Below are 25,335 nucleotides of genomic sequence, written 5' to 3' on the forward strand. Positions count from 1 at the left end.
AACATGAATCACCTGTGGTGGTAGTGGTGTAGTTGCTAAGTTGTGTCTGACTTTTAAAAAAAATATATTTATTTTTTAACTGAAGGATAATTGCTTTACAGAATTTTGTTGTTTTCTGTCAAACATCCACAATAATCAGCCACAGGTGCACCCATGTCCCCTCCTTCCTGAACCTCCCTCTCATCTCCCTCCCCATCCGACCCCTCTAGATTGTTACAGAGCCCCTGTTTGAGTTCCCTGAGTCATACAGTAAATTTCCATTGGCTATCTATTTTACATATGGTATTGTAAGTTTCCATGTTACTCTCTCCATACGTCTCACTCTCTCCCTCCTCCCCTCCCCCTGTGTCCATAAGTCGGTTCTCTATGTCTGTTTCTCCATTGCTGCCCTGAAAATTATCAGTGCCATCTTTCTAGATTCCATATATATGCATTCATATCAGTTCAGTTCAGTCGCTCAGTTGTGTCCAACTCTTTGCAACCCCATGAATCGCAGCACACCTGTCCATGACCAACTCCCGGAGCTCACCCAAACTCATGTACATCGAGTTGATGATTCTATCCAGCCACCTCATCCTCTGTTGTCCCCTTCTCCTCCTGCCCCCAATCCCTCCCAGCATCAGTATATGATATTTATATTTCTCTGACTCACTTCACTCTATATAATAGGCTCTAGGTTTGTCCACCTCATTAGAACTGACTCAAATGTGTTCCTTTTTGTGGCTGAGTAATATTCCATTGTATATATGTACCACAGATTCTTTATCCATTCATCTGTCAATGGACATCTAGGTTGCTTCCATGTTCTAGCTATTGTAAATAGTGCTGCATTGAACATTGGGGTACATGAGTCTTTTTCAATTCTGGTTTCATTAGAGTATATGCCCAGTAGTAGAATTGCTGGGCCATGTGGTAGTTTTATTCCTAGTTTTTTAAGGAATCTCTTTACTGTTCTCCATAGTGGCTGTATCAGTTTGCATTCCCACTAACAGTGTAAGAGAGATTCTTTTTCTTCATACCCTTTCCAGAATTTATTGTTTCTAGACTTTTTGATGATGGCCATTCTGACCTGCGTGAGATGATACCTCATTGTGATTTTGATGGTATTTCTCCACAGAAGACACACAGAATGCTAATAAACACATGAAAAGATGCTCTGCCCATTTTTTGATTGGGTTCTTTGTTTTTCTGATATTGAGCTTCAATGAGATACTATATTTTAAAGATTAATCTTTTGGCAGTTGCTTCATTTAAAGTTATTCTCTCCCATTCTGAGGATTGTCTTTTCATCTTGTTTATGGCTTCCTTTGCTGTGCAAAAGCTTTTAAGTTTAATTAGTTTCCACATTTGTTTTTGTTTTTATTTCCATTACTGTAGAAGATGGGTCATGGAGGATCTTGCTATGATTTATGTCAAGGAGTGTTCTGTATGTGTTTTCCTCTAAGTGTTTTATAGTTTCTGGTCTTACATTTGGGTCTTTAATTCATTTTGAGTTTATCTTTATGTATGGTGTTAAGAAATGCTCAAATTCATTATTTTACACATAGCTGTCCAGTTTTCCCAGCACCACTTACTAAAGAGACAGTTTTTTCTCCAGTGTATATTCTTCCCTCTTCTGTCAAAGATGAGGTACCCATAGGTGCGTGGGTTTATCTCTGAGCTTGCTATCTTGTACCATTGGTCTATATTTCTATTTTTGTGCCAGCCATACTATCTTCATGACTGTAGCTTTGTAGTACAGTCTGAAGTCAAGAAGGTTGATTCCTTTGGCTCTCCATTTCTCTTTCTCAAGTTTGCTTTGGCTATCTGGGGTCTTTTGTATTTTCATACAAATTGTTAAATTTTTTGCTATAGTTCTCTGAAAAATGCTACTGGAAATTTGATAGGGATTGCATTGAATCTGTTGGAGAAGGCACTGGCCACCCACTCCAGTACTCTTGCCTGGAAAATTCCATGGATGGAGGAGCCTGGTAGGCTGCAATCCATGGGGTCACTAAGAGTCAGACATGACTGAGTGACTTCACTTTCACTTTTCACTTTCTTGCATTGGAGAAGGAAATGGCAACCCACTCCAGTGTTCTTGCCTGGAGAATCCCAGGGATGGGGGAGCCTGGTGGGCTGCCGTCTATGGGGTCGCACAGAGTCGGACACAACTGACATGACTTAACAGCAGCAACAGCATTGAATCTGTAGATTGCTTTGGGTAGTAGTATAGTCATTTTCACAATATTGATTCTTTAAATCCAAGAACCTGGTATTATCTCTTCATCTCTTTATGTTGTCTTTGATTTCTTTCATCAATATCTTGTAATTTTCTGTATACAGTTCTTTTGTCTCCTTAAGTAGGTTCATTCCTAGGTATTTTATTCTTTTTGTTGCAGTGGTGAATGAGATTGATTGCTTAATTTCTCTTTCTGATTTTTCATCATTAGTGTATAGGAATGCAAGGGATTTTTGTGTTTTGATTTTGTATCCTACAACTTTACTAAATTCACTTATTAGTTCTAGTAATTTTCTGATAGGATCTTTAGGGTTTTCTGTGTATAGTCATGTTATCAGCAAACAGTAAGAGTTTCTTTTCCAATATGGATTCCTTTCTTTTTTTTCCAATCTGGATTCCTTTTATTTCCTCTGATTGCCATGGCTAGGACTTTCAGAACTGTTGAATAATAGTGGTGAGAGTGGGCACTCTTGTCTCGTTCCTGATTTTGCAGGATATGCTTTCAGTTTTTCACCATTGAGAATAATGTTTAATATATATGGCCTTCACTTTGTTGAGATAGGTTCCTTTTGTGCCTGTTTTCTGAAGAGTTTTATCATAAATGGGTACTGAATTTTATGAAAAGCTTTTTCTACATCTATTGAGATTATCATATGATTTTTATCTTTTAATTTGTTAACACATGTATCATATTGATTGATTTGCATATACTGAAGAATCCTTAAATCTCTTGGATAAACCTGACTTGATCGTGGCATATGATCCTTTCAATAAGTTGTTGGATTCTGTTTGCTAAAATTTTGTTGAGGATTTTTGTATCTATGTTCATAAGTGATATTGGCTTAAAATTTTATTTTTTGTGATGTCTTTGGTTTTGGTATCACGGTGATGGTGGCCTCATAGAATGAGTTTGGAAATGTTCCTTCCTCTGAAATTGTTTGGATGAGTTTGAAAAGGACAGACATTAGCTCTTCTCTAAATGTTTGATAGAATTCACCTGTGAAACCATCTGTCTCTAGGCTTTTGTTTCTTGGGAGATTTTTGGTCACAGTTTTTATTTCAGTGCCTGTGACTGGCTTGTTCATAATTCTGTTTCTTCTTGTTTCAGTCTTGAAGGTTGAACTTTTCTAAGAATTTGTCCATTTCTTCCAGGTTGTCTGTTTAATTGGCTTATAGTTGCTCATAATAGTCACGTATGATCTTTGTATTTCTGCATTGTCTGTTGTAACCCCCTCCTTTTTTCAATCTAATTTTGTTGATTTGAGTCTTTTCCCTTTTTTCTTGATGAGTCTGGCGAGTGTTTTGTCAATCTTGTTTATCTTCTCAAAGAACCACTTTTAGTTTTATGATCTCTGCTATTGTTTCTTTCACTTCTTTTTCATTGATCTTTTTCCTTTGTACACAGATTCTTTTACCATCTGAGGCACCAGGGGAGCCCCAAGTTTAGGTTGTCTATTTGATGTTTTTCTTATTTCTTGAGGTAGAATTGCGTTACTATAAACTTCCCTCTTAGAACTGCTTTTGCTGCATCCCATAGGTTTTGAGTTGTGTTTTCATTATCATTTGTTTCTAGGTATTTTTTAATTTCCCCTTTGATTTCTTCAGTAACCTGTTGGTTATCTAGAATCATAATGTTTAATCTTGATTCCCATAAGGATAACAGCTGGTCTTTCAATAGAAACTCTTCAGGCCCGGAGGGAATGGCAAGACATACTTAAAGTGATGAAAGAAAATAACCTACAGCCCAGATTACTGTACCCAGCAAGGATCTCATTCAAATATGAAGGAGAAGTCAAAAGCTTTACAGACAAGCAAAAGCTGAGAGAATTAAGCACCACCAAACCAGCTCTCCAACAAATGCTAAAGGATATTCTCTAGACAGGAAACACAAAAATGGTGTATAAATTCGAACCCAAAACAATAAAGTAAATGGCAACGAGATCATACTTATCAATAATTACCTTAAACGTAAATGGGTTGAATGCCCCAACCAAAAGACAAAGACTGGCTGAATGGATAAAAAAACAAGACCCCTACATATGCTGTCTACAAGAGACCCACCTCAAAACAGGGGACACATACAGACTGAAAGTGAAGGGCTGGAAAAAGATATTCCATGCAAATAGAGATCAAAAGAAAGCAGGAGTAGCAATACTCATATCAGATAAAATAGACTTTAAAACAAAGGCTGTAAAAAGAGACAAAGAAGGACAATACATAATGATCAAAGGGTCAATCCAAGAAGAAGATATAACAATTATAAATATATATGCACCCAACACGGGAGCACCGCAGTATATAAGACAAATGCTAACAAGTATGAAAGGAGACATTAACAATAACACAATAATAGTGGGAGACTTTAATACCCCACTCACACCTATCGATAGATCAACTAAACAGAAAATTAACAAGGAAACACAAACTTTAAATGATACAATAGACCAGTTAGACCTAATTGATATCTATAGGACATTTCACCCAAAAACAATGAATTTCACTTTTTTCTCAAGCACACATGGAACCTTCTCCAGGATAGATCATATCCTGGGCCATAAATCTAGCCTTGGTAAATTCAAAAAAATTTGAAATCATTCCAAGCATCTTTTCTGACCACAATGCAGTAAGATTAGATCTCAATTACAGGAGAAAAAAATATTAAAAATTCCAACATATGGAGGCTGAACAACATGCTGCTGAATAACCAACAAATCACAGAAGAAATCAAAAAAGAAATCAAAATATGCATAGAAACAAATGAAAATGAAAACACAACAACCCCAAACCTATGGGACACTGTAAAAGCAGTGCTAAGGGGAAAGTTTATAGCAATACAGGCATACCTCAAGAAATAAGAAGAGAGTCAAATAAATAACCTAACTCTACACCTAAAGCAACTAGAAAAGGAAGAAATGAAGAACCCCAGGGTTAGTAGAAGGAAATAAATCTTAAAAATTAGGCCAGAAATAAATGCAAAAGAAACAAAAGAGACCATAGCAAAAATCAGCAAAGCCAAAAGCTGGTTCTTTGAAAGGATAAATAAAATTGACAAACCATTAGCCAGACTTATCAAGAAACAAAGGGAGAAAAATCAAATCAATAAAATTAGAAATGAAAATGGAGAGATCACAACAGACAACAGAAATACAAAGGATCATAAGAGACTACTATCAGCAATTATATGCCAATAAAATGGACAATGTGGAAGAAATGGACAAATTCTTAGAAAAGTACAACTTTCCAAAACTGAACCAGGAAGAAATAGAAAATCTTAACAGACCCATCACAAGCATGGAAATTGAAACTGTGATCAGAAATCTTCCAGCAAATAAAAGCCTAGGTCCAGACGGCTTCACAGCTGAATTCTCCCAAAAATTTAGAGAAGAGCTGACACCTATCCTACTCAAACTCTTCCAGAAAATTTCAGAGGAAGGTAAACTTTCAAACTCATTCTATGAGGCCACCATCACCCTAATATCAAAACCTGACAAAGATGCCACAAAAAAAGAAAACTACAGGCCAATATCACTGATGAACATAGATGCAAAAATCCTTAACAAAATTCTAGCAATCAGAATCCAACAACACATTAAAAAGATCATACACCATGACCAAGTGGGCTTTATCCCAGGGATGCAAGGATTCTTCAATATCCACAAATCAATCAATGTAATACACCACATAAACAAATTGAAAAATAAAAGCCATATGATTATCTTAATAGATGCAGAGAAAGCCTTTGATAAAATTCAACATCCATTTATGATAAAAACTCTCCAGAAAGCAGAAATAGAAGGAACATACCTCAACATAATAAAAGCTATGTATGACAAACCCACAGCAAACATTATCCTCAATGGTGAAAAATTGAAAGCATTTCCCCTAAAGTCAGGAACAAGACAAGGGTGCCCACTCTCACCACTACTATTCAACATAGTTTTGGAAGTTTTGGCCACAGCAATCAGAGCAGAAAAGGAAGTAAAAGGAATCCAAATTGGAAAAGAAGAAGTAAAACTCTCACTGTTTGCATATGACATGATCCTCTACATAGAAAACCCTAAAGACTCCACCAGAAAATTACTAGAGCTAATCAATGAATATAGTAAAGTTGCAGGATATAAAATCAACACACAGAAATCCCTTGCATTCCTATACACTAATAATGAGAAAATAGAGAAATTAAGGAAACAATTCCATTCACCATTGCAATGAAAAGAATAAAATACTTAGGAATATATCTACCTAAAGAAACTAAAGACCTATATATAGAAAACTATAAAACACTGGTGAAAGAAATCAAAGAGGACACTAATAGATGGAGAAATATACCATGTTCATGGATTGGAAGAATCAATATGGTGAAAATGAGTATAGTACCCAAAGCAATCTATAGATTCAGTGCAATCCCTATCAAGCTACCAACAGTATTTTTCAGAGCTAGAACAAATAATTTCACAATTTGTATGGAAATACAAAACACTTCAAATAGCCAAAGCTATCTTGAGAAAGAAGAATGGAACTGGAGGAATCAACCTGCCTGACTTCAGGCTCTACTACAAAGCCACAGTCATCAAGACAGTATGGTACTGGCACAAAGACAGAAATATAGATCAATGGAACAAAATAGAAAGCCCAGAGATAAACCCGTGCACCTATGAACACCTTATCTTTGACAAAGGAGGCAAGAATATACAATGGAGAAAAGACAATCTCTTTAACAAGTGGTGCTGGGAAAACTGGTCAACCACTTGTAAAAGAATGAAACTAGAACACTTTCTAACACCATACACAAAAATAAACTCAAAATGGATTAAAGATCTAAACATAAGACCAGGAACTATAAAACTCCTAAAGGAGAATATAGGCAAAACACTCTCCGACATACATCACAGCAGGATCCTCTATGACCCACCTCCCAGAATATTGGAAATAAAAGAAAAAATAAACAGATGGGATCTAATTAAAATTAAAAGCTTCTGCACAACAAAAGAAGCTATCAGATCAGATCAGATCAGATCAGCCGCTCAGTCGAGTTCGACTTTTCGCTACCCCATGAATCACAGCATGCCAGGCCTCCCTGTCCATCACCAACTCCCGGAGTTCACTGAGACTCACATCCATCGAGTCAGTGATGCCATCCAGCCATCTCATCCTCTGTCGTCCCCTTCTCCTCCTGCCCCCAATTCCTCCCAGCATCAGAGTCTTTGCCAATGAGTCAACTCTTCGCATGAGGTGGCCAAAGTACTGGAGTTTCAGCTTTTAGCATCATTCCTTCCAAAGAAATCCCAGGGTTGATCTCCTTCAGAATGGACTGGCTGGATCTCCTTGCAGTCCAAGGGACTCTCAAGAGTCTTCTCCAACACCACAGGTCAAAAGCATCAATTCTTCGGTGCTCAGCCTTCTTCACAGTCCAACTCTCACATCCATACATGACCACAGGAAAAACCATAGCCTTGACTAGATGGACCTTTGTTGGCAAAGTAATGTCTCTGCTTTTGAACATGCTATCTAGTTGGTTGGTCATAACTTTCCTTCCAAGGAGTAAGCGTCTTTTAATTTCATGGCTGCAGTCACCATCTGCAGTGATTTTGGAGCCCCCAAAAATAAAGTCTGACACTGTTTCCACTGTTTCCCCATCTATTTCCCATGAAGTGATGGGACCGGATGCCATGATCTTCGTTTTCTGAACGTTGAGCTTTAAGCCAACTTTTTCACTCTCTTATTTCACTTTCATCAAGAGGCTTTTGAGTTCCTCTTCACTTTCTGCCATAAGGGTGGTGTCATCTGCATATCTGAGATTATTGATATTTCTCCCTGCAATCTTGATTCCAGTTTGTGTTTCTTCCAGTCCAGCATTTCTCATGATGTATAAGCAAGGTGAAAAGACAGCCTTCAGAATGGGAGAAAAATAATGGCAAATGAAGCAACTGACAAACAACTAATCTCAAAAATATACAAGCAACTCCTGCAGCTCAACTCCAGAAAAATAAACGACCCAATCAATAAATGGGCCAAAGAACTAAATAGACATTTCTCCAAAGAAGACATACAGATGGCTAACAAACCCATGAAAAGATGCTCAACATCACTCATTATCAGAGAAATGCAAATCAAAACCACAATGAGGTACCATTTTACGCCAGTCAGAATGGCTGCGATCCAAAAGTCTACAAATAATAAATGCTGGAGAGGGTGTGGAGAAAAGGGAACCCTCTTACACTGTTGGTGGGAATGCAAACTAGTGCAGCCACTATGGAGAACAGTGTGGAGGTTTCTTAAAAAACTGGAAATAGAACTGCCATACGACCCAGCAATCCCACTGCTGGGCATACACAACGAGGAAACCAGAATTGAAAGAGACACGTGTACCCCAATGTTCATCACAGCACTGTTTATAATAGCCAGGACATGGAAGCAACCTAGATGTCCATCAGCAGATGAATGGATAAGAAAGCTGTGGTACATATACACAATGGAGTATTACTCAGCCATTAAGAAGAATACATTTGAATCAGTTCTAATGAGGTGGATGAAACTGGAGCCTATTATACAGAGTGAAGTAAGCCAGAAAGAAAAATACCAATACAGTATACTAACGCATATATATGGAATTTAGAAAGATGGTAACGACAACCCTGTATGCGAGACAGCAAAAGAGACACAGATGTAAAGAACAGTCTTTTGGACTGTGTGGGGCAGGGGGATGATTTGGGAGAATGGCATTAAAACATGTATAATATCATACAAGAAATGAATCGCCAGTCCAGGTTCAATGAAGGATACAGGAAGCTTGGGGCTGGTGCACTAGGATGACCCAGAGGGATGGTATGGGGAGGGAGGTGGGAGGGGGGTTCAGGATGGGGAACACTGTACACCCGTGGCAGATGCATGTTGATGTATGGCAAAACCAATACAATATTGTAAAGTAAAAAAAAAATAATAAAAAAAATTTAAAAAATAATGTTTAATCTCCATGTGTATGTATTTTTTACAGTTTTTTTATAATTTATATTTAGTCTGATAGTGTTGTGGTCAGAAAAGATGCTTTATAGGATTTCAACTTTCTTAAATTTACCAAGGTTTGATTTGTGACCCAAGATGTGATCTATCCTGGACAATGTTCTGTGTATACTTGGGAAGTATGCTGCTGCTACTGCTGCTAAGTCGCTTCAGTCGTGTCCAACTCTGTGCGACCCCATAGACGGCAGCCCACCAGGCTTCCCCGTCCCTGGGATTCTCCAGGCAAGAACACTGGAGTGGGTTGCCATTTCCTTCTCCAATGCATGAAAGTGAAAAGTGAAAGTGAAGTCGCTCAGTCGTGTCCAACTCTAGCGACCCCATGGACTGCAGCCCACCAGGCTTCTCTGTCCATGGGATTTTCCAAGCAAAAGTACTGGAGTAGGGTGCTTGGGAAGTATATTCTTTGGTATTTGGATGGGATGTCTTGAAGATATCAGTTGGGTTCATCTGGTCTAATGTATCATTTGAGGCTACGTTTGCTTATAAATTTTCTGTTTTAATGATCTGTGCATTGGTGTAAGTAGGGTGTTAAAGTCCCCTACTATTATTGTGTTACTGTCTATTTCCCCTTTTATGTCTGTTAGTGTTTGCCTTATGTATTGAGGTGCTTCTATGTTGGGTGCATAAATATTCACAATTTTCATGTCTTCTTGAATTGATCCCTTGATCATTATGTAGCGTTCTTCTTTATCTCATGTAATATTCTTTAAGGTCTATTTTGTCTAATATGAGAATTGCTGCTCTGGCTTCCTTTTGATTTCCATTTGCATAGAGAACCTTTTCCCATCCTCTTACTTTCAATCTGTATGTGTCTCTAGGTCTGAAGTGGGGCTCTTGTAGACAGCATATATATAGGCTTGTTTTTGTATCCATTCAGCAACTCTGAGTCTTTTGGTTGAAGTGTTTAATCCATTTACATTTAAAGTAATTATTATATATACATTCCTACTGACATTTTCTTAATTGTTCTGCATTTGCTTTTGTAGGTCTTTTCCTTCTCTTGTGTTTCCTGCCTATAGAAATCTGTTTAGCATTTGTTGTAAAGTTGCTTTGGTGGTGCTAAATACTCTTAACTTTTGCTTGTCTGTAAAACTTTTTATTTCTCTATCAATTTTGAATGAGCTCCTTGCTGGGTAATCTTGGTTGTAGATTTTTCCCTTTCATTACTTCAAATATATCCTGCCATTCCTTTCTGGCCTGCAGAGTTTCTGCTGAAAGATCAGCTGTTAACTGTATGGGGTTTCCTTTGTATGTTACATATTGCTTTTCCCTTGCCTCTTTTAATATTTTTTCTTTGCATTTAATTTTTGTTGGTTGATTAATGTGTCTCAGGGTGTTTCTCCTTGGATGTTTCTCCTATTTCCTTTCCCATGTTAGGGAAAATGTCAACTATAATTTCTTCAAAAATTTTCTCAGACCCTTTCTTTTTCTCTTCTTCTTCTGGGACCCCTACCATTTGAATGTTGGTACATTTAATATTGTCCCAGAGGTCTCTGAGACTATTGTCAATTCTTTTCATTCTTTTTTTCTTTATTCTGCTCTTCAACAGTAATTTCTACCATATTATCTTCTAACTCATTTATCTGTTTTGCCTCAGGTATACTGCCATTGATTTCCTCTAGAATATTTTTAATTTCAATAATTGTATTTTTGTCACTGTTTGTTTATTCTTTATTTCTTCTAGATCTTTTTAAATGTGTTAAATGATTCTTGCATTTTCTCCATTCTACTTTTGAGATTTTGGATCATCTTTACTATCATTATTCTGAATTTTTTTCACGTAGTTTGCCTATTACCTCTTCATTTGTTTAGTCTTAGGGGTTTTTACCTTGTTTCTTCATTTGTACAATAGTTCTCTGTCTTTTCACTTTATCTAACTTACTGTGTTTGAGGTTTCCTTTCCCTGGACTATAGGATCATAGTTCCTTTTGCTTTTGGTCTCTGGCCTCGTCAGGTAAGGTTTCTTCAATGTCTTGTGTAGGCTTTGTGTCAGGAGGGATTTGTGCCTGTGTTCTGGTGGGAGAAGGTAAGTATTTCCCTCTGATAGAGCTGTGTGAGGTGGTATGATTTGGGGTGTCTGTGGAATGCCTATCTGCTGATGATTAGGTTTGTGATCTTACCTTGCTTGTTGTTTGGGTGAGGCTTCCAGTGCTGGGTGCTGTCAGCAGTTAGGTGGTGCCAAGTCTTGAATATAGGCAGAGGCCTTCATGCGAGTTCTCACTAATTAATACTCCCTAGGGTCAGGAGTTTTCTGGCAGTCTAGTGCCCTGGACTCAGCATTCCCAACCCAGAGGTTCAGGCCCAATCTCTGGTCAAGAAACCCCTAAAAAGCTGATTGTTATGGCAATAAAGGGGATTTAAACAAACAAAACAAAACAGAAAAAATAGAAAAAAAAATGAACCCCAGATAAATGGTGAATGCAAAATCAGAAATACAGAATATAGAAACATGAACATACACACACAAACACATACACACAAACAACCAAAACCAACACAGTCTGAAGTGAATGACATACCGAGAGAGTGGCCCAGTGAGCAAAGGAAACCAGAATTGTTATCAATCAATTAAAAACAAAACCAAACCAAAACCAAGACCAAAGCAGAGTGTCAACTAAGGAATAAAGCAAAGAAAACAAATCAAACTAACAAACATAGTGGAAAAAAAGAAAGAAAGAATAGAAATGTAAAGTTAAATAATGTATATAAATATATATTAAATGATAACTACAACAAGAAAAGAGCAAAACAAAACAAAAACAAACAAACAAAATCACAGAACTGCAGAAAGCCAAAGTAGAAGTAAAGGCAATTAAAAGTGTGATTTTTTAAAAAGTTCTCAAAAGCCTAAACAGAGATAATAATGATAAAAATAACAAACCACAGCTACAGAGAAAAAAAAAAAAAAGAAAAAAATCCTAAACCAACTACAGAAAAATCAAAATATAAGAATAGTAATAAATGTTTTCCTTGAGTCTCAGCTGTCAGCATCTTTTCCCCCTCTGTGAACCATGGCCCACCTCTGCTTCCCTAGGAGACCCTCCAGTACTGGGTGGGGGTGGGGGGCTGGTCTCTCTGGACCTACTGTGGTGACAGCTGAACCTATTCTGGCCCTGCTCCTAAGTGTTCTTGCCTCCAGTTTCACAGCTTCCAGAACTAGGGCATTTTCTTTTGTGGGAACACTCATTGTCCTTTTATATATTCCTTAGAATCAGAGTCTACCTAATTGATCATGTGGATTTAATCTACAGCGTTTACAGCTGGTGGAAAGGTTTTTGGTCCTCTTCCTTAGCCACTCCGCCCCTGGGGCTCAGTTGTGGTTTTATCCCCACCTCTGCATGTGGGTCATCCATGGGAGTCTGCTCTTGAGGCTGTCCTGGAGGATTTGGGACTGCCCCAGTGAGCAATGGGTATGGAGGTGGTGTGGCTGCTTGAATCACAGAGCCCCTGTTAGTGCCAAATTTGCAGGGAAGCTGATAGCCATGGGTGTGGGAGATATCGCACCATTAGGGATTTTCCCCAGCCTCTGGTAACTCTGCCCCAGTGAGGGCCAAGCATAGAGGTGGCATGGCTGCTTTGATCAGAGACCCCAGAGGCACCAGGTCCACCATGAAGCCAGCAGCCACAGGTGTAGAAGATATGGTGCTTTTAGAAAACTAGTCTCTGGTAGCTGGCATTCAAAGGGCCACCTTCTCTGTTGGTCTTTCTCTGTTGGTCAGCTGTTGGCGCCAACAAGTGGGAAGAGAAAGCCTGCACGTGACTCAGCAGTCATGCCCTGCCTGTATAGCTGCCAGGCTTCCCTCCAAAGGCATTCCCCGCCACAGTTTCCTCTCTCCCATCACCTCAGGCCATCACCCCATAGTCAACAGCAGTCCTCGCCCTGGAATTGCTCTCCATTCCCTACACTCCTGCTGCCAGCAGTGACTTGTGTCACTGTCCAAGGTACGTAGGGCCACGGCATGGATTGTCTGTGTGGTTCTCACTCTATTCAGAGTATCACAGATCAGCTGTTTCACTCTCTGACAGCTTCAAGTGCTTTCCCTCTGTCCCAACTGATTGCCCTGACATGGAGATTTCAGCTCCCTCAGTCCCCAGGTACAGATCCAGCCCCGCTCACTCTCCTCCTCTTTTTCCCTTCCTTCCTTCATCCTACTGAGTTTTGCATGGCTCTATATATTCCTTTCCAGTGGTCAGGGACTCCTGCCAACTCTTAGCTGGTGCTCTGTGAGATCTTCTACATCTGAAGATGTATTCCTGATGCATCCGTGGAGAGAGATGCACTCCACTTCCCATGCCATCTTCAAGACCCTCCAAACTTAAGTTTTTGAGGAGCCAATCTGTGGGGTAGGGCTTGGGTGGGCATGGTTAATGGGTATCTTATAGTTAAATTTGTATTCCCTTCATTGTTACTAAGGTTAATTACCTTTCCATATATTGATTTGTCATGTGGGCTTCCTATAAACTTCACATTCATATGATTTGCCAAATTTTTTCTTGTTCTGTGAATCTTTAATTATTTGGATATGTTCATTTTCTATTCTGAATGTCAGTTCCTTGTTCATTATATATTTTCCAAAATTTTCTCCTGTTCTGTCTAACTTTGAAGTTTTTACAGGATTTGTTTTGTCATTCAGTTTATTTATTGATTTGGCACTTTCGCTGTTATTCATTTCATCAAATTTTTCTATGATGGCTTTTGCTTTTTGTATTTTAAGAAGGCTTTCTGTATGAGTCAGGACAGGCTAAATGCTACAACAATCGTCCCCCAAACTCTGGTGCTTTAACACAGTACAGTTTTACTTTTTGCCATATGTCAGTCAGCGCAGTGTGGGTAGCATGGAGAGCTCTCTCTCCCTTCCTCCCTCCCCCATCTCACCTCTCCTCTCCTCCTTCCCTCTCCTCCTCCTTTTCCCTCTCTCTCCCTTCTTCCTCTGCTTCCTGTTCTTCTTCTCTCTTCCTCCCCCTCCCCACCCCTTCCTCCTTCTTATTCTCCTCTCTCTTTCTCTCTCAGTCTATTTTATACACACATAAACACACACATTTTCCATCCTCTCCCTGGTCTCTCTGTCTGCCCCTTTCCACACTACTTTAATCACAGTACTTTTATGTTTGATGTGTGGTAGAACAGACTTCTGAATCCACTTTGATCTTTATCAAAAGTGCTTTGGAATTTCTTGCTTCTTTATTCTTCTTTGTTTTAGAAACTGTCATATTCCATAACAGGTCTGTTCTGGTGGTATTGAAGTTATGGTATGAATTAGAATCTTAAAAATAGTCTTCCCATCCTTTTAGTTTTCTTTCTCGCCTTAAATATTGTTTTCTGTCCAAACAGAGAGTTTATTTCATGTTTGATGTGTGAACCCTAGTTAATTATAGAAACTTTTAATGAAGTGGATCTTTTGTTTTTTATAAAAATGATTAATTGGCTAATGTTGGTATGTAAAAAAGGTATTGATTTTTTTATGTTGGTCTTGTTCCAGCCATTTAAAATGTTCTTCTTTGTTCTAAGACTTGGTCATGGGCTTGTTCTAAATTTGGATGGCACTGCTTCTAAAGTTTGTATTATTAGGTAGGATAATTGTTATAAGTTTGGAATACCCTTTAATAAGTAAAGGAAGTTTTCTTCTATTCCTGGTTTATTTTGAGTTGTATAATGAATGATGTGAGCTTTTTGGCATCTTTTGAGATGATCATATGGTTTTTCTTCTGGAAAGTGTTAATATAGCATACTCACATTAGGATCATGTTTGGCTGTTAGTAACAGAGAGAAGAAATAATAGGGAATTTAGTAGGAGGGAAATTTTGCTTCTCTCTCATGAGTCTGGGGTAAGCATTTCAGGGATGGCAATTCCACGAATCCCCAGGACTGCCTTCCTGCCTTCTGAATCTCCCTGTACCCTTATCTCCATTATCCTATTGGGGCTAGGGCTCCAGAGTCCTTTGTCTTTCTCTGTCTTTTTCTACAGTTGGATTCACTTACCCATCTTTTAAGGTTTTCATCCATGTTTATAAATGACATTCAGTTCAGTTCAGTTCAGTCGCTCAGTCGTGTCCAACTCTTTGCGACCCCATGAATTGCAGCACCCAGGCCTCCCTGTCCATCACCAACTCCCGGAGTTCACTCAAACTCACGTCCATTGAGTCAGTGATGCCATCCAGCCATCTCATCCTCTGTTGTCCCCTTCTCCTCCTGCCCCCAATCCCTCCCAGCATCAGAGTCTTTTCCAATGAGTCAACTCTTCGCATGAGGTGGCCAAAGTACTGGAGTTTCAGCTTTAGCATCATTCCTTCCAAAGAAATCCCAGGGCTGATCTCCTTCAGAATGGACTGGTTGCATCTCCTTGCAGTCCAAGGGACTCTCAAGAGTCTTCTCCAACACCACAGTTCAAAACCATCAATTCTTCGGCGCTCAGCCTTCTTCACAGTCCAACTCTCACATCCATACATGACCACAGGAAAAACCATAGCCTTGACTAGACGGACCTTTCTTGGCAAAGTAATGTCTCTGCTTTTGAATATGCTATCTAGGTTGGACATAACTTTCCTTCCAAGGAGTAAGCGTCTTTTAATTTCATGGCTGCAGTCACCATCTGCAGTGATTTTGGAGCCCAGAAAAATAAAGTCTGACACTGTTTCCACTGTTTCCCCATCTATTTCCCATGAAGTGATGGGACCGAATGCCATGATCTTCGTTTTCTGAATGTTGAGCTTTAAGCCAACTTTTTCACTTTCCACTTTCACTTTCATCAAGAGGCTTTTTAGTTCCTCTTCACTTTCTGCTGTAAGGGTGGTGTCATCTGCATATCCGAGGTTACTGATATTTCTCCTGGCAATCTTGATTCCAGCTTGTGTTTCTTCCAGTCCAGCGTTTCTCATGATGTACTCTGCATAGAAGTTAAATAAGCAGGATGACAATATACAGCCTTAACGTACTCCTTTTCCTATTTGGAACCAGTCTGTTGTTCCATGTCCAGTTCTAACTGTTGCTTCCTGACCTGCATACAGATTTCTCAAGAGGCAGGTCAGGTGGTCTGGTATTCCCATCTCTTTCAGAATTTTCCACAGTTTATTGTGATCCACACAGTCATTAGCCCATGACTTTTTCTCTTTTCTGTTCTTTCTTTTCTAATTTTGACATCTGAATTATTCTCCCTTTATGTAGCAACTAGGAATCTAAGGTCAGCTATAAATCACAAAGCATTTGACTTACTTGGCTAGAACTGGTAGGTATTTATTAGAGAAGAATGATGGGAAGTCCAGAGGGGTGAAGTCTAGGGCCTGGGCAAAGTTCAGTGTTACCATCAGGATTGGACGTGTTACTCCACCAACCTGCATGTTGGGTCATCCTCTGGCTTTCTCAAAGACCGAAGATGGCAGATATACTTGGAGATGGTATTTCCTTGCCTAAGGCAGAAAGAAGGAAGAAAGCCAGTGGGAAACGACTATGTCAGTTAAGCCTGACCGCTTCTATCAGGGAAGCAACGGCTTTCCCATAAACTCAACACGGTTGACTCCTGTCTCTATCACATAGACCTGAATCATTCAGTGCAGCTGCATCCGGATTGGTGAATCTGAGTTCAAGGAGGGGAGATTTCAATGACCAACTCTGAACCATTTGGATTCATTACCCAGTACTAGGAATATTGTCAGTCTCTAAAAGTCAAAGGTTCTCCACTGCAACCTGATAAACCAAGACTTTACCAGTGGTAGGTGAGTAGGTATGGAGTAGGCAACATCTAAGAAAATGAATGAGTACTTTCCTATTTCTTTCTACACTCTTGATCTATTTTTCACTGTTACCAAATCTTTGTGTCTTTGTTTGCCTAGCACAGTACATGTCCATTCTCTACTCAGAAACTCCCAGTGGTTTCCTACTGGCCTCATGTTAGAATCTAGCTTCTCACCTTGACAGCCCACAGGTCTGACCCTGACCTTCACCTGTAGTCACCATGCCCATAGCTCTCCTGCTTCTGGTATCTCTGGACCCAGAGACATACAGATGTGTTTTTGCCTTTTGGCCTGTGCTCAGTGTCCATCCAGCTTGGAATGTCTTCTATTCAGCCTTCCTAAATCCTCAAAAACTCATCCTACATTTGGCCTTTTCATTCTGCCAGGCAGAAGGAACTGACTCTTTCTAGTATCCTAATTTTTTTTATAAATCATATTATAGCATTTATACCAGTCTAAGTTGAATAATAATAATAAGGTTATTTTCATGCACACCCATCAGATGGAGTAGGAACTTGGATTTAGTATTTTTATTTTATTTGTTCACTCAGCAGATTTATTTAACATCTGGTATATTCCAACTTGTGGTGATGTTAGTGCAAAAAAATAGGAACCCTGACCTTCGGGACAACCCTCACAGAGAGAGACGAGGAGGCACGTAGGTCAGCAGTGGCAGCCCAGGACCCACACATACTTGAAGTGTTCCTTTCATGTCAGTGAGACCATGGAAGGAGCCTGACCCTTTAGGCTTTTTTTTTTTTTTTAAGACTCTTTTAACTTGTTAGCAGATATACCTTTTCCCAGAAGACCTGGATAAAATGATTAAAATCAACAGGGGAAGTATAAATCTGATTAATGAGTTGTTTAGATCTTTTTAAACCCTTGTTGATGGCACATTGGTCTGGTTCAGACATACATTTTATGCCTGTGTAACAGCTAGATTTGTGAGCCTGGAGAGTAAAAGCATAAATCCTTTAAAGCAAGGGAATCTTGCAAGCATTCCAATGCTGAAGGCTTGAATTGTGCAGGGAAGCTCTGCTGGAGATTTTCAAGGATGCAAATAATGTTCTGACATCCAAGCGCCCTTAGAAGGTGATCATTCCTGATGTGGGCACCCTCCACAGTTCCACGGACATTACTGTCCTCTAAAAGTGAGAATAAATAATGCCATGTCTTGTGGCCTTAAAACTTTACTTCCATGTTTAAGTATTATCTTCAAAATGAGTGATTATTATTCCTTGTGGATTCTCTAATCGTCTTCTCTTAATGTGAGTCCAAGGTAGGAAGCAGCATGGAAAGAACAGTCTGTAACTCTTTGGGGTTCATGAGCCTTAGTGTGATGATACCTATACATCTGTTCCCATACTAAGAACTGTTGAAGATTTTTAGAGATTTAACCTATTAATGTGTCATTTCCATGTACACAATAGAAAACCTCAGTAGATCCTACACTTAGTACTATTAGCAACAATATAAGTTTTAGGAGAGACTTTTTTCCATCTTTCCATCCTAGGAGAAAAATCATTAAAATGTATGACTGAGTGTCTACTAAGGAAATAGTTTACTTCTGATCATACACTGATGCACGTGCTGTGTTTTAAAGGTGCTGGACATTTGGACCTCGGAATGTCTGAAGGCCCCATACCATTATAAAGGGTTGGTGAACAGTGACCTTAGGTCTAAGTGGGTCTTTGTGGGAGTCATAACTCTGCTACTGAGCTCTCTGATCTTCAGTAAGATGGAACAGAACCACTTGCCTTGTGGAGTTGTTGTTTGAATGAGAGTTAACCCACCTATAAAGTCCTCAGTATACCCCGTGTCATCCTGGGCCCTTGACAAATCGTAGTTATTTTCCTCGTTTAGCTATAGAGAGAATTTACACCCATGGGAAGAATATTTTTCATTGTCCAGCTCCTTTCAAATAAATTGGAAAGCCAAGATGAAATGGTTAAATCTGTAGTAAAATACAGTCTAACACAATTGAATCCTACAGAAAGTCTAAACAGTAATTTCCACAGGAAAAAATAAATAGGGAAAGTTGTAAAGGGTTTCCTTCAGAAGAAGCATCAGGAATAGATTGATTCACAGGGAATATTCACAGGGAATATCTACCTAACATTTAAATGCCAGGTGAGTCCAGTACTACTTAGGCCATTGCAAGAGAATTGAGAAAGAAGATAAGCCTATGGTTTTGCTCTGTGTATAGGATGTTAACCATAAAACTGTCAAATTTACACAAAAGATTGCACATAAAAATAAAAGCCATATATCAAGTTAATGCATTAATATGAAAATAGGAGTTTTAAATAAAAACTAGTGAACTGAAGAAAAACGCACATAGGAAATGAAATACCAACAAATGATTAAAGATTTATTTATTCTAGAAGTATGAATAAAGCTTAATATTAGAAGTTAATTGATAGAATTCATTATATTAATAGATATTAAGAAAAAAAATTATGTGAAAATCAACATCCATCCATAATAAAGCTACTCAATAAGGTATATGGGTACTTTCTAAACGTATGTACGAATATGTGTATAGCCCAAAAGTCAGTAGCCAGCATCTTACTCAGTGTGGCAATTCTACTAAAGTTAGGAGAAAAGCAAAAATGCCCATCCTCTATGAATAGTTAATAGTATATTGAATTAGTTCAGTCAGAGAACTGACTGAACAAGAGAAGAAAGAGAAGTTAGAGCAAGAGAAAGAGAGCAAGAGAAGAAAGAGGGTTAAAACCTGAAAATTCAGAGCAAGATAATCTCTGTTTGCATAAGATGTGATTGTATATCTAGCAAAATGAAAAATAAGGGGGAATAAATAACCAACGGATAAATTTCTATAAACACTAAGTAAGAATTTAGTAAAAGAGCAGGATATAAATTTAACAACCAGAAGTCAATAGTTTTGTTTAGAAATATGATAACCAGTTAACACACATATTGGGAGAAAAGATACCTTTTTTGGATATCTAGGCATAAATATGGGGTTCCTTGGTGGCTCAGTGGTAAAGAACCCACCTACCTATGCAGGAGATACGGGTTCTATCCCTGAGTTGAGAAGATCCCCGGAGAATGTAATGGCAACCCACTCCAGTAACTTGCCTGGGAAATCCCATGAACAGAGGTGCCTGTTGGGCTATAGTCCTTGGGATCACAAAAGAGTTGGACATGACATAGTGACTAAACAATAGCCAAGGCATAATTTAAACAGAAAAATACAGAAATAGACCCAATTGCATATGCAAACATACCATATAGCAATGAAAGCATCTGAGATTAGAAGGGCTTCCCCACTGATGGGTTTTGCTCTTAAGTTGTATTGAAACAGTTGGATAGACAGGTAAAATGCTAAAATTGAATCCATTCCTCACTTGATACGCCAAGATCAAGTCCAACTGCATCAGTGCTTTCAATATGAAAAATAAAACCCTTTAATAGATAATTTTCAGAGCAGTTTTAAGTATACAGCAAAGCTGAGCAGAAGGTGTGGACTGTTACCATGTAACTCCTGTCCCCACACACATGGCCTTCACCTCTGTCAGCATCCCACACCAAGGCAATACGTGTGTTACAATCGATGAACTGACACTGGCACATCCTTATCACCCAAAGTCCATAATGTCCATTGAGGTTCACTCTTGGTGTTGTGCATTTGTTGGTTCGAAACCTTGGGCGTTCTCAGGGTGAAATCCAAAACTGGCCCACATTCTCGTATGTAATGAAACTAACTTACCCAAGCAAAGGGACAAATGCTTGGAGTGCTTTCTAGGAAGTTGGGCCATCCTTTGTTTTAATTGGTTGTATAAACCTTAGGAACTTATCATTTAAACTTGACATCAACTTGCTGATTTAATTAGAAACGAAAGCCTAATATGTAATAAAATGGGAGGAGAGTGCAGTTTTAGCCATATTTCCCAAAGCATGGAATGAGCCAGGCCCCCAGCCTCCACATGTGACACCCACAGTGCTGTGTGTGTGTGCATGTGCAAGGGAGAGCCTGAGAAATCGGTGTGTCAAGAGGCTCTCTTCTGTGGCAGTTGCTTCTGTCTTCTCTGGTTGGGGTTCCTGTGTATGTAGTGTGACAGAGTTTACGCTGTTGCAGGGGTTCAGGCAGCACTGCTGGGGCCGAGCACGGCTAGGGTTGATCGGGGGTCAGCAGGACACTGAGGGGAGCCACACAGGAGACACCCCATATGTGGCAGGCAGTCCAGAGCGCCTGTGGGCATGCAGAACACCCTCTCGGGACTGTGACTGTGCGGAGTCAGGGGCCTGGGAGGGAGGGAAGGAGGGAGCCAGGGGTGTGAGGGGCTAGGCCAGGCTGCAGGGACCCAGAGAGAAGGGCAGGGGAAGCACCTCTGTGCTCTGGGCTTCCAAGTGACCCTTGAGAGGCTCCCAGCAGGAGAGCTGTCGGTCCAGTCTGTCTGCCTATGGAGGAGAAGGTCAAGGGCAGGAGACAGCTCTCATCCCAAGGGAAAGACCAGGGTACATCTCAACAGCGCTGCCTAGCTCTCCCTTCTCAAACCTCCATCACCTCACACACAGAGAGGAATCATGCAAATACCTACTCAATAGATAACAAGGACCTACTGTGTAGCACAGGGAACTGTACTCAATATCTTGTAATAACCTATAAAGGAAAAAAATTCTGAAAAAGAATATATGTATATATATCTGAATCACTTTGCTGTATACCTGAAACTAACACAATATTGTAAATCAAATATATACTTCATTAAAAATAAATAAATCATATGTTAAAATGTATAACATTTTTTAAATTAGCGTACCAATTATTTTTTTAAAATACCTATCAAGGATAAAGAGCATGTCCCCCAACATGGTTTAGGAAAATGCCTAGCCAGGGGCCTGGTCCTTGGAACATGGGCAGTGATTGGCCAGAAACAGAATATTCTGGCCAAAGCCCTATATTTTGCAGGGAGAGGACAGAGCCCAGGGATGGGCTTGGATGGTCACCTTGAATCCCCTCCCGGGTTCTCCCCAGGGTCCTACTGTGCATTTTCAGGCCTTTCTGGACTCAGGGACTAAGGTACAGCCAGGAAAGAGGGTGTTGGTCACCCTGCCTGTGTCTGAGAGTGATAGGGGGCGGGAGGGGGGGCACTTGGTGCCTCTGTTGCTCTCGGGAGCAGGCACCTACCTGTCTGGGTGCACGCCTACATGTAATCAGTTAGCAAGCTTTCTGGTATGTCCAGCAGGACTGGCTGAGGGCAGCACACACCCCTTCTGCCATCCAAGCTAGCTCTTCAGTACTTCCAGAGGCAGCAGTTCTGCTCCTCAGTGGAGACTTGGGCAGGCGAGGGTGGTCCTCATCATCACAGGTTGGATAATAGCTCGCACTTACTGAGCATGCCCTGTGGGCCAGTGTATTTCATGCACTAACTCCTTCAGACTTTAGACCAGTTAAGAGGTACTGTTATGATTCTGATCCACCAATGAGGAAACTGAAACAGTATACCTGAGGCCTCACAGGAGTGGTGATGGAGCTATTTTGGCACTGAGAGAGGCTGATTCCAGGCCCAAGCCCCATCCCTGGACTGCACTGCCTCTCCCAAGACAAAGCCACAGTTGAAAGAGCTTGACATGCCCCTGTCCCCAGGACAGTAGGCAAGACCCTCAGAGAAGTTCTGTCCAGGGGCAAGATGCAGAGCCTGGACATGGCCTCCCTGGTCCTCACAGGGTTAGGACAGGCCAGGGGTGCCTTGGCCATGAAGGGTGGGTTGTGGGACCCAGCAGTGCCCTCTGGAGGACTGGCATGAGGGGGCAGGGGTGAGGATGGCCAAGATGGCTGGGAGCCCATGTCCCCATTGGCCTGGCTCCTCCTGTGTCATCACAGTGCTTGAATGTGGGGCCTCTGTGTGATGGGGGCATTAGATTTAAGAAATAAGTCTTGGATTTCCCTGGTGGTCCAGTGGTTAAGAATCTGCCTGCCAATGCAGGGGACATGGGTTCAGTCCTTGGCCCAGGAAGATTCTAAGGCCATGCTGCAACTACTAAAGCCTACTTGCCCTAGAGACCATGCTCTGCAACAAAAGAAGACACCACCAGGAGAAACCTGTGCACCACGACTAGAGAGTAGCCCCCACTCGCCGCAACTAGAGAAAGCCCACAGCCAATAGCAAAGACCCAGCACAGCCAAAGATAAATAATGATAGTTTTTAATAAAAGAAGGAAGTCTTCAAGGGGACATGCACATTAACCTCTTGCTGCACCAATGTTTATACTTGGATGTGGTGAAAAGTTCTTTTGAGGTCCACGCTTTAATTTCTGTCTGTGCAGAGGACAGGGCACAGAGGAGGAGGTATGGCATGAGTCTTCATCACAGCACTGGTGAGAGCCAGTCTCGGTCTCAGCACAGGGCCTGGTGTAAGTGTAGAAATGGTGTAAGCTGAGTTATACACAGCGGCCCAAAGGTGGAACCAACCTAGTGTGCAGCTACGGATGATGGCTCCACAAGGTGTGGTCTGTCCGTACAGTGGAATGTTATTCAACCTTGTTGTGGCCGCATGGTGTATCCTCCCAAAATTCATGTCCCAAAGCCCTAACCCCCCAACGTGATGGTATTAGGAGGTGGAACCAGCGGGAGGTAACTGGGTTTAGATGAGATTGTGAGGATGGAGCCCCCATGTTGCTATTTGTGTCCTTGCCACAGGAGGACCCAGGGAGAAGGTGGCATCTGCAGCCAGAATATGGGCTCTCACCAGATGCCAGATCTGCCAGCACCTTGATCTCAGACTTGCCAGCCTCCAGAACTATGAGAAATCCATGTCCCTTGTTTGAGCCATCCAATCTGTGGCATTTTGTGACAGCATCCTCAACTAAGATGAGCCTTAAAATGAAAAGAAATCCCAACACTTGCAACAACACACATGCACCTTGGAAGACCCCATGCTGAGCAAAATAAACCAGTCAACAGGGGACAAATGTTACGTGACTTGTTAAGAGGATCCTGGAACTGTCAAACTTAGAAACAACGAGAGCGATGGGTTCCAGGGGCTGGGGGGACGGAAAGGGAGTTCACGTTTAATGGGGCAGAGTTTCCACTGGAGAACATGAAAAAGTTCCGGAGATGATGGTGGTGATGATGGGTGCATAATAATGTAGAATATGTTTAATGTCACTGAAATGCACTCTTAAATAGTTAAAATGGGATTTCATGTTATATATGTGTTATAATAATTAAAAATATGCAAGATTCAATGTATTGATGGGGTACTTACTATTAAGGTTGAAAACAGGTCTGTGATGGGAAAAGGATACTCTCTGAAATATAAGTACTGGTTACAAAGAGGAAATTTGAGATACTACCTGCCTTGCAAAAGCCCCCATGTTTGGGAGGTGATGGCCGCCTGGTAGGCAGGTGCTCAAGGAGAAAACAGACTTGATTCAGACAGTCGGCCGAGCCCCAGGTGCACCTCCTATGACACGAAGCAAAGCCTCAGCCTCTGTCTGACTGTCAGGAGAGTAACATGCTCTTATCTTCTGCTTTGTCCTCCAGGTGGAAGTGACCAAAGAAGTGGCTCTCCTGGCCGAGGCCCTGGTACATGGAGAGAAGGAAGACAGCAATCTCCTAATTGGAACCATATACATTAGGTCAAATCATTTTCTTATTGTCAAGCCATACCAACCCAAAAATCACACCCCAGTCAGAGCCATGTGCAAGCTGGTGTAGGGACAGTGAGTGTCTGACATCACAGACGCCACTGTCTTAATCCTCCATCTTCAGGGCCTGGCACCTTCTATGAGCTTACTTCCCCAAGTCTTACAGATGCTCAGGTGGACTCAGAGAGGTAACACAGCATGTCACCTCTTATCAGAGGGGCTGAGCTGGGGTTGGGATTAGGCCTGCAGTTCTGGCTCTAAAGCAGCAGCAGTCGGCACAGACCTAGCGCTCGAGCAGAGCCCATCCAAGTGAAAAAGAAATGGGGGATTCTCATCAGTGGCATGGGATTTAAACTCACCCCCATTACTTGAAAAATTAATTAGATGCTCACCAAGATAATATTTTCCATTATTTATACTTAGCAAACTTTCTGTGAAGGTCCAGATAGTAAACATGCTTGGTTCCGTGGATCTTACAGGTTCTATTTTAACTGCTTGACTCAGCCACATGCAAAAATGACCACAGATTGTACAACAGGGAGTGGACAGGGCTGGTTCCAATAAAACATTATTCACAAAGTAGTGGACTGTAATTCGCCAACCCCTTCTTGTTGGAGACAGAGGTGCATTTTTTTTTTATCAGGCATGACCGTGTCACCAGTTTACTGGTGGGAGTCACCCTCACATGCCAGGTACTGTTTGTTTCTCCCTAGCAACTGCCTGGTGCAGTTAGCCTGTGATCAAGCTAC

The 25,335-nt window shown here is 40.7% G+C and overlaps 1 protein-coding gene across 1 annotated transcript in view; it reads left to right on the forward strand.

The window, feature by feature from the left end:
* The window catches only part of OTUD7A (OTU deubiquitinase 7A), a 389,986-nt gene that overhangs the window by 206,392 nt on the left and 158,259 nt on the right, over positions 1-25,335 (forward strand). Inside the window, 1 exon segment of the mRNA XM_070358270.1 lies at positions 24,483-24,577. The gene's annotated coding sequence lies outside the window, so the exon portion shown is untranslated.

Source organism: Bos mutus, chromosome 21, assembly GCF_027580195.1.
Source record: "Bos mutus isolate GX-2022 chromosome 21, NWIPB_WYAK_1.1, whole genome shotgun sequence".
Lineage (NCBI taxonomy): Eukaryota > Metazoa > Chordata > Mammalia > Artiodactyla > Bovidae > Bos > Bos mutus.